We start from the raw sequence: 10,869 nt of genomic DNA, 5'->3' as shown, positions 1-10,869 counted from the left end.
GTAAGGAGGCTAGGGTGGGGGATGGGATCGACTATACTATTATTAAAATTAATGCTGGAGAAAATGAAGAAGGTCCAGTTCACTATCTCACTTCCAATATATTGTCCCAAATGATATCAGCTCCTGGGTGTCCCTAGGCCACAACAAGGAAGACCGGATCTGGAAGCCCCAGGGGGATGTGATGGGTCAAGCCAGGGTCTTCTGATGTCCCACCAAGTAGTCCCTGTGGCCTCGACCCCCGCAGGGAAGTGGGACCCGCTGGCTCTGACCTCCCGGTTCTGAAACTCCAGATGTCCTCACTCTGCAGGGCAGGCTTTAAAATCTATTTTAAGGATGAAGGACAGTAGAACAAGGCTTATGAGTCCCCCGAGACAGAGTGACCTGACCTTGGAAGCGAAGAGAGTGACTTTCTAGCCGGAGAGAGGCCACCAGGTCAACCTGACTCATGAGCTTCATTCCAGACACAGCAAGCACAGCTCGGGCATCCAGGCCGAGTGTGGGGGCTGCTTTATGTGAGACCCCACTCCTGGGACCTGGCCACTCAGGGAAGGGGACTCACTGCCCCAAGTCACAGCTTCAATTTCCCCTGAGAACGTGGCCCTGCTGGTTCATTGGTGGGTGCGTGAATATTTGCAGGGGGCTTACTTTGTGCTGGGCCCTGGGCTGAGTCTGGGGACACAAAGGGTGCACAGACGTGGCCCCCCTGCTCCCCCGTCAGGACACAGGAAATACACACACCCACGTGAGGGAATTACAGCTGAGGACTGTGAAGAAAGCAACCCAGGAATGTGACTGAGAAAACCTGGGGGGTGACTGTTGCCCCCAGGATGGTCAGAGAAGAATTCTTCAAGGAGGAGACAGAGGATGAGAAGGTACTAGGTAGAAAGAAGGGGCAGGGGTGAAGATGCTCCCGCTTTTCTCCTTCGCAAGGTCCTGTGACCTTGCAGCTCTTCTCACTAAAGTCGCACAGTCTATTTCCCCATCTTGAATCTGGGCTTGGCCATGGACTTGCTGTGGCAATAGCTTTCAGGAGACCTGACCTACACTGAGGCTTGAAAACATGCTTTCAGGAGTTTACCTTCCCCCGGACTCCTGCCTTCACCCCCAGCAAGCCTGCTGGAGAGGTGCAAGAGACACATGGATGAGAGTCAAGTTGTCTCAGCCTTTGTAGCCAAGGCCAGGCTAGACCAGTCAACAGCCCTCGAATCACCTTCATGTAAGGGAACCCAGCCAAGGTCAGCAGGGCCACTACCCAACCCACCACTGACCGAAGATGCATGAGAGGCCCCAAGCAAGGTCAACCAATCCCTAACCAGACCAGCAGGGCAATTTGGCTGTCTCACTGCCTCCTAAGAAAACATGGATTTTTTTTTTTAAACAAGAACTCCGTTTTTTATTTCATCATTTCTTGCATTTGAAGTACTCCTCGATGACGTCCTTGGCCCGAGATTCTTTGCCATAGTCCTTAACCACCACACAACTTGATGGGGTTTTCCCTCTCTGTCAGTTTTACAGAGGCCTACCCATTCCCTGAGTTTCTTGTTGTTATCAACCTCGATAAGGCTGATTTGATGCTCATCACAAAGGGCCTCCACCAACTTGACATACGTAGGCTCATCACAGTTGGACACAAGCACACGTGGATGGGCTTGGTGCTCGTCTAAAGCCTTGGCAGCTTCGTGACTTCCACACGCTGGAATTCCATCGTGGATGAGGGCGGCCTTCAGCACCTGTTGCAAAGCAGTATTAACGTCCACTACACCTCCAGCAGCAATGCCTTCCTCCGCCATGGAGGTGGGTTACCGGTGGAGCCAAATCTTGAACGCACCTGAGCCTCAGCCTCTGTGCGAGCCCGTGGCGGCAGAGAAAGAGGGATGATTATTTTTTTAAGTCACTAGGTTTGGGGATGGTTTGTTACCTGGCAACAGTTAACTGATACAGGGGGACAGCATTCCAGGCCACAGGAATCGTATTTACAGAGGCTCAGAGGCAAGGAAAGGGCTTCATGAGTTGAGAGAAACAAAAAAAGCCAGAGCACCTGAAATGTGATAAAAGGACCAGGTGGGAGAGAGAAAATGAGATCCAGGAGGTGGGTGGGAGCCAGATCGCGCACAGCCTTGACAGGGGCTTGGGTATTTTTCTAAGTAGAAAGGGGAGCTAGTGGAAAGTTGTAAGAACGTGGTGGAGCAGGGTCAGAGCAAGCATGTAATGGATTTACTCTCAAAACTTCCCTCTGGCTGTTCTGGAGGAAATGAATTAGAAGGAGCAACAGTGGAAGTTAAGAGCCCACTTGTAGGGTTCTTCCCTTTGCAAAGTAGGGGCTGGTTACAAAATCTCAGAAAGTAGGCATACGGGGAAACTGAAGCTTAGGCGAAGGGACTGAAATGAATGGGATGCAGCTTAAGAACTGCTTAAGGGGAAATTTATAGCTTCAGATGTTTGTATTAGACACAAGATAGGTTTCAAATCAATTATCTAAGCTTCTACTTGATGAAGCTCAGAAAAGAAGAGCAAATTTGAAGGACTTAGACAACCTGATTTCACACCTACGATGACACTGTAGTGATTGAGGCAGGGTGCTACTTGTGAAATTACTGATATAAAGATCAATGGAAGAGAATAGAGAGTTCCCAAACAGACCCAAACACACAGGGCCAGTTGATTTCGACAAAAGTGCCAAAATAATTCCAGAAGGAATCAATATAAAAAAATAAAAGAACTTGACATTTACCTTGCGCCATATACAAAAAACTGACGTGAAGTAGATCATAGACTGAGGCATAAAAGCTAAAATTATAAAATTTCTAGAAGAAAATATAGAAGAAATTCTTTCAACCTTGGATTAGGCAAGAATTTCCTATAAAGGACACAAAATGCAGTAAATGTAAACAAAAAAGTCTTAATTGAACTTCATCAAAATTTAAACTTCTGCTCTTTAAAGACATTGTTAAATAATAAAAGTTAACCACCAACTGGGGGAAAATATTCATGATACAATGTTCTGACAAAGAACTTGTATCCGAAATATACAAAGAACTCTTTCAAATTAATACCAAAAAGATAAACCATTTTTAAAAATATATTTGAACAGACACTTCACAAAAGAAGATACACAAATAACCAATAAGCACATAAGATGCTTGACGTCATTTGTCATTAGAGAAATGTAAGGACAAATGACAGTGAGATGCTAGTCACCAGAATGGTTAAAACGAAAATTACTGACAATATACCAGGTGCTGGTGCTGACAAAGATATAGAGCCACCGGAATTCTCGTATATTGCTGGTGAGGATAGAAAATGATTCTTTGAAAACAGGTTGACAGCTGCTTATCCAGTTAAGCATGCATTTACCACATCACCCGGCAAATCCACTTTGCAGTATTTATCTTGGAGAAATAAAAACAAATGTCCTCATAAAGACTTGTTCATGGCTATTCATAGTAACTTCATCTGTAATACCCCCAATTGGAAATTATCCAAGTGTCAATCAACTGATGACTGTGTAAACAACCGGCATATCCACACAATAGAACACTGATCCACAGTGACCTGCTCATACGCACATGTGGATGAATCTCAGAAATGTTACACTGACTGGTAGAGGCCAGATACAAAATACTACACACTATAGTTATACTAAGTCACTTCAGTCGTGTCCAACTCTTTGCAACCCTATGGACTGTAGCCCTCCAGGCTCCCCTGTCCATGGGATTCTCCAGGCAAGAATACTGGAGTGGGTTGCCATGCCTTCCTCCAGGGGATCTTCCCCACCCAGGGATCAAACATCTCTTAGGTCTCCTGCATTGGCAGGTGGGTTCTTTACCACTAGTACCACCTAAACAAAAATTGCTTTTTTCCCCTGTATTTCTTAACTCACGTTTAGAATCACTCATTATATTAGTTGAACAGCATGATCCCCATATATACATCAGTGTCTGGAAAAGGCAGATCTAATCTATAGTGACAGTAAGCAGACCAGTGTGGACTGAGGCCAGAGGTGGCAGACATTGTCAGGAAAGGGTCATGAAGGAACTTTTGGAGGTGACAGTCATGTTCTGTATCTTGATGGTGGTGGTGGTTACAAAGATGTATAAGGAAAGAAGGAAAACTTTCATCTCTCAGTCATGTCTGACTCTTTGTGGTCCCATGGACTGTAGCCCGCCAGGTTTCTCTCTCCATGGAATTCTCCATGTAAGAATACGGGAGTGGATAGTCATTCTCTTCTCCAGGGGATCTTTCCAACCCAGGGATCGAACTAGGGTTTCCCGCCTGCATTGCAGACAGATTCTTTACTGTCTGAGCCACCAGAGAAACCTGTCAAAACACATCAAAATATACATTAAAATGGGTGTATTTTATTGCATGTAAAGTGATACCTCAAAGTTACGTTTTAAAAGAGTTCTTTAAACCTTTGGGGACGTATTTGTTAGAAAAAGTGTTTGTTGGCATTATTTCATAAAATTGCATATCCTACGACCCAGAAGTCCCAGTCCTGGGTATAGACCCTAAAATCTGAGTGCACGTGTGCTCCAGGAGACAAAACAGAAAGTTTATAGCGGCATAGTGAAAATGTCTATTGGCAGTAGAATGAATAAATAAATGATGTCATATGATTAAAAAAAACTACACTCAAAGAAAGTTAATGAACTGCAAGTATACACCCCAATGTGGCTGAGCCTCACAAACATAATATTGAGCCGAAGAGGCCAAGCTCGCACAAGAATATGTGCAGGTGATTCTATACACATCAAGGTCAAAAAAGTGGGCAAATGAAACTCCATGGTTTGGGAAGTCCTCTGTAGAAACAACACTATAAAATAAAGCAAGAAATGACCAGAAGATCAGCACTGACTCCAGTGGGATGAGAAAGACACACAGGGGGATCTAGTTTCTGACTATGCTTTAAATCTTAACCTGGGTGGTACTTAAGTTGGTGTTTGCTTTATAATTATTTGTTAAACTATACATATATTTTAGGCACTTTCTTCTGTGTATAAATATTCTAGAATTTAAAAATTCATAAACAAAGTAAGACAAGAAAGAAAGTGATGAGAAATATGCAGACGGGAGAGAAACTGTCTGGGGAAATCAGGGAAGACTTCCTGGAGGAGGGGTCTGTTTAGCAGATGTATATTGAGAGTCCTCCACATACCAGACTCATGAAGACAGATGTGAACAAAGACACACTCTTCTTGTCCCCATGGAATGTACATTCCAGAGAGGGAGATGGCCAGGAATCAAATAGCATACCGTAAAAACATAACCAACAGGGCACCTTGGGGATCTTGAGCATCATAATGGCCTTGAGGGTAAAGTCCAAGGGTCCTGAGTTCTGAAGAGTGATTATGGTTTGCTTGGGAATGAGAGGTAGGAGGAATTGGAGGTGGCAGCATCAGCCCCAGTGAAGCTTCTCAAGCAAAAGAGAGCTTGGCCCCAGAGAACTGCCAAAAAGCTCACACGATCATGCAGAGAATCCTTGAGGAAGTGGCATGAGATGAATAGCATGGAGAAATGGAAGAAGATATTCGAACTGGACTTTGGAGAGTGGATAGGAGTTCATCAGGCAGAAATGATCCTTCAAGAAATCCTTGAAGACTGGGATTTTGTGTCTTGCTCACCTATGCCTAGTACGTAGATGTGCTCAGTAAATAACATGCTAATTTCTCTTGGAAAGTAAAAAGTCAGAGAACAGAAGAATTGAGAGATTATAAAATTAGGGCCACTGGCCTTGGCCTCAGATAATGGGGATGCAGCCGTTTCAGGGCTGGGGGAGGGAGTTTGCTTAGCATCCTGGGCTCTATCTCATCTGTCAGCAGCTTTAGCGGTCCATGAAATGACCAAGAGAGGAAGGAAGAGCTGGAACGGAAAACTCTGAGAGACAGGCCATCTGCTCCTGGAAGCAGCTGACAGACTGGCCGCCACCGCCACCACGAAACTGGCTTGCAACGCCTCTTCCACACCCCCACCTCAAACCTCAGGGTCTCATGAGGGTGACGGCAGCAGGGCCTGGGGACACTGGAGCCAGACGCAATCAGAGTGAGCAGCCGCGGCTGCGGTGGTTCAGGAATCTGGTTGTTAGTGGGCAGCGGAGGGAGCCTTGCTGTCTCCCCTGTGTTTACTTGGCTCCACAAAGGGGCTGGAAATTTGATCTCCGTGGGGACTGGGCCCTGGTCAGCCCCGGCCCAGAGTCTCTGACGGAGCCATGGCCTCTCAGAGCTGCTCGGAAGATATTCTCTTATCTGTGAAACGGAGACCAGAAAGCAGACAGAGGCAGTTATGCCCAGTCATAACTGAATGAGAACAGCCCCCATAGATGGAGGGCTTATAACATGTCAAGCACAGGGCCAACCGTTTCAAGGAAAGTATTCTTGTTTATCGGTTGGAGAAACTGAGCCTCAGAGAGGGCAAGGAATTTGTCCAAGGTCACACAGAACTAGAGTCGGGTTGAGTCCTGATCTGCCCAGTTCCAAAGTCTGTGCGCCTAATCACCTCCGCATCCTGTCTCCGAGGGCGCTGTTCATCGCATGTCTGGGATGCTGGACACCCAGGCGCTCCAGCCAGATGCTCCTCGGAGATCTCCATCCATGGTGCCCTCCCTGCTACGACTGATCCTGGGTTCAGGGACTCCATCCTCACCTAGCCTGACCACCTTCCCACAGAAGGTCTCCATCTCCTGCTGTCTTCTTGGATCTCAACTTCCTTGAGTCCCTGCACCCCTGCCCAGGCTTCTCACTGCCTTGGATGCTTCTGGAATAGTCTGCAGACACCAAATTTCCAACAGCAAGAATTCCTCCTCTGAACCAGCCATCAAGGGTAAATTCATGAGGATTGGGGCTGGCCGGTTGCCCCTAGAACCCCCACCATACGGCACAGCGCCTGGCACAGAAGAGGAATGCGGAAGGTGCCAAGCTTGGACATCCAGCATGGGAACACGTGGCACCTTGAGGAAAGATGGTTCTGCCGCTTGACTGCCGTGTGGTCCCGGGCATGGGACACAGCCTCTCTGAGCCCACTTCTTTCTCCCCAAAACAGTGAATGTAGTATTTCATTCATGAATTCCATGATCTCATGCATGCAAAGGGCTTAGCACTCAGCAAGTGCTCAATAAATACTACATCCTGGATTTGAATTTTGAAAAAAATTTTTGGAGGGGGGGCTTTGATTGGTTTTCAGACTCTCTTCCAGCTTTGTGCTACAAGTTTCTGGGAAATGGGTACCTGGGACTGATCCTGGAGTTAGGGACATCTGTTCTGTACCTAAGAACCAGGTACCCATTGCCAAGATGCCCAGCACGGTACTAGGAATATGGCCGATATGACTAATTCCCTTGTTGATTTGAAAGCTTATCTTCCCCATATTTCTGCCTTTGAGTGAAGCTTCTGTGGATTTCTCTAAGCCTTGTTAAACCTGTTTACAACTTCAGGCTGAATCCCTCTCAGAGTAAGTGATCCGAGTGCTTTATCTGGTTAAACTAGGTGTCTAACCTTAAGCCTTCTTGCTATAATTCCAGCCTATTTTCTCACACTCCATCCTGACTGAGGTGGTAGCAGCTATTCTTTGTCCCCGGAGAGATCACATGTTTCACACACTAAACAGGAAGAAAGCGCCCCCCATTCCCATTCCCAACCCAGGAAACTTTCCTACCGGAAATTTCTGCACCGTATTGCTTTCCTATTCTTTGATGCAATAATGCTTCCTTGAGCTAGTCATTCCCCCACCGGGCCTTTTAGGGGAATACTCCTGAGCCTTCCCGGCTTGGGGAATTCCAAGGATGTCGAGCCAGACATCCAGGGCCCTCCCCACCACCCAGGAGCCTAGCCCCCGTCCTTTCTTGTCTGGATGGCGGAAGCGAAGGTCCCCCCTGTGGGTTGGTGGCACAACTGGTCCTAACTCACTATCTCCTGCTCCCAGGCCCCTGGGCCCCCACCATGGAGCTCCCAAGATCACTGTCTCCCAAGCAGGGATCCCCCTGGCCAGCCCTGGAGAGTAGGAGGGTCAAGTTTTCTGCATAAAGAATGCCAGGGGTACAGTGGTCACCAAGCCTCCAACCCTCCCCTGTTATTCTTCCTGGAATTTTGTGCCCATTTCCTGTGTCACCACCTGTGACCCTGAGTGCAGACTATTCCTTGTGAGGCGACCACAGCAGCAGGGCCGGGGCCCTTGATGAAGAAAATAAAACAGTGTTGATTCAGCACATGCGCGTGCGCACCCACACACACACACACACACACACACACACACACGCCACACACCCCACCTCCATATGTGTTAAGGCCAGCACAGTGGCCTTCTGGGTCTGCAGGCCTTCTTAGCACCCCCTGGCTCTTAAACCTCAAGACCCAGGCCTGGAAGCTCATCAACAATTCCCACAACCCTTCCCAAAAACTAAAATTGAGTCACAGCATTGAGTCCTGGAGCCAAAAGTCATCTGTGCTCCTTCCCAGAGTAGGAAAATCCTCTTCCAGTGCCTGTTGATGGGAGTCTCTTGACTTATCAAGGCATCTCACCCCACTGCTAGACAATCCGGAGACTGCCTGGAGGAGGACGAGGAGCAGGACCACCAGGTCAGAGAGGCCTGAGCTCAAACCCAGAATTGCTAGCTGTGTGACCTTGGGGGAAGTCTCTGAGCCTCTCTAAGCCTCCATATTTTCATCTGTACAATAAAACATTGGCCTCATGGAACTGCAAATAAAACACTTCCATCTGTATATAAAACATTTGCCTCATGGAATTGATGTGAGAATTAAATGAGAGGATATATGGAAACCTGAGTGTCAGCTGCAGTCTCCCCCTCCACCACCTGTGATAATGCAGCAGTGACCATCATTGCAACAACCTCTGATTCTACCGAGAAATCAGTGTCCCAGACAGTGCGCTGAGCCTTATGTGAGTTACGTTATTTAATCGGCCTCCAAGGTAAGCACTGAGACTACCACCATTCCAGATGGGGAAGCCAGCACTTGGAGAAGTGTGTGTAACCTGCCAGGGCCCCACAGGCAGACAAGGTAGGGCTGGAATTTAGACCCAGGAAACCTAAACTGGGAATCTGCTTACTTAACCACTGTCATACCCGCCTCTTCAAACCTGCTGACGGTAAGCGCTCAGTAAATGCTAGTCATCATTAGGACTATAATTACTGGACTACCAAGAATCTTTCTCTCCAGCTGAAGGTCCTCTCCAAGATTTCAGCACAAGGGTTCTGCCTTCCTGTGGTCTCCCTGCTTTCAAACTCCTCAGAGTTGATTCAGTGCGGATCATTCACGAGCCCCAGGAGAGCTGTCTCAGTTCCTTGGTGCAATTACTGGGATGCACCACTGGGCCCCTTCCTCCCTCGTTGGCCAGGAAAAACTCACTCCCCCAGGCACCTGGGAATGTGCCCTAGATTTAACGGGAAGATGGAATGTGGGAAAATGTACACACTTCTGAACACAACTTTATATTGAACATTTGACATCACTGTTTTTGAACATCCTTTTCTCCCCTACCCCACAACTCCAAGAATTTTCCCTGCTCAATTTGCTTCATAGAGCCTCGGCCACCCAAGGGCCCAGCGCTGGACACACAAGGGTCTCCTCTCTCCTCCTCCCATCCCACACCCCTCCTCCTACCCCCAACTCTAGTCAGTCAGGGATAGGAATTCTGCTTCCACCAGCCCTTCATCCCAAACTTTCCCATCTTCACACAGATGGAGGGGCTGTCTAGTTAACTAGACCCACCCTTTTCCAGCTTCCCAGGTGACTCAGTGATAAAGAATCCACCTGCCAAGCAGGAGACACAGGTTCAGTTCCTTGGTTAGGGAGATCCCTGGGAGAAGGAAATGGCAATCCACTCCAGTATTCTTGCCTAGAAATCCCATGGAAGGAGGAGCCTGGAGGGCTACAGTCTGTGGGGTCCCAAAGTGTCAGACACAACTTAGCGACTAAACCAGCAACCACCACCCTTTTCCAGGGCAGTGGGGCCTTTGATGGGTCTTCATTCCTTGGCACCATAACCATAACAGCACAAGGAAATTCTTCCTTGGATTAAGTAGGAATAACCCTGTTTTCCAGTAATGATCTTAAAATATTAAAAGTCTCAGTTAGTTCAGTTCAGTCACTCAGTCGTGTCTGACTCTGTGACCCCATGAATTGCAGCACACCAGGCCTCAAAACCTGTCATTCAAAGTGCCGCTAAGTGGTTCCCATGGTTATCTATCAGATCAGTCGCTCAGTGGTGTCCGACTCTTTGCAACCCCATGAATTGTAGCACGCCAGGCCTCCCTGTCCATCACCAACTCCCGGAGTTCACTCAGACTCACGTCCATCGAATCAGTGATGCCATCCAGCCATCTCATCCTCTGGCGTCCCCTTCTCCTCCTGCCCCCAATCCCTCCCAGCATCAGAGTCTTTTCCAATGAGTCAACTCTTCGCATGAGGTGGCCAAAGTACTGGAGTTTCAGCCTCAGCATCAGTCCTTCCAATGAACACCCAGGACTGATCTCCTTTAGGATGGACTGGTTGGATCTCCTTGCAGTCCAAGGGACTCTCAAGAGTCTTCTCCAACACCACAGTTCAAAAGCATCAATTCTTCGGCACTCAGCTGTCTCAGACTTTGGTAATTATCTTGCCTAGATTTTCTGTGAGATACAACCAGCCCTCACTGCTTGGACCATCCCATGCAGAGCGGGACATTTAGTGCTTTGTGCCCTCTATACCCCAACAGCATCCTGCCTCCATCATTGTGACAACCGAAAATGCTCCCCCCACATCACCAGAGCCCCCTAGCTCTTACTCATGCACAAGCACACAAGTGTGTACACACATGTATACACACATTTACACACACACACGGTGCAGAATCACTCCTCCCTTTCTTCATGAAGGGTAG

General features: G+C 47.7%; 1 pseudogene; it reads right to left on the bottom strand.

The window, feature by feature from the left end:
- Nucleotides 1–1,401: 1,401 nt before the first annotated feature.
- On the bottom strand, nt 1,402–1,797 carry LOC109562736 (small ribosomal subunit protein eS12-like; annotated as a pseudogene).
- Nucleotides 1,798–10,869: the final 9,072 nt, after the last annotated feature.

This window comes from Bos indicus, chromosome 8 (genome assembly GCF_029378745.1).
Source record: "Bos indicus isolate NIAB-ARS_2022 breed Sahiwal x Tharparkar chromosome 8, NIAB-ARS_B.indTharparkar_mat_pri_1.0, whole genome shotgun sequence".
In the NCBI taxonomy this organism is placed as follows: domain Eukaryota; kingdom Metazoa; phylum Chordata; class Mammalia; order Artiodactyla; family Bovidae; genus Bos; species Bos indicus.
The sequence above is the reverse complement of the archived record's forward strand: the minus strand, read 5'-3'. Positions and strand labels throughout refer to the sequence as shown.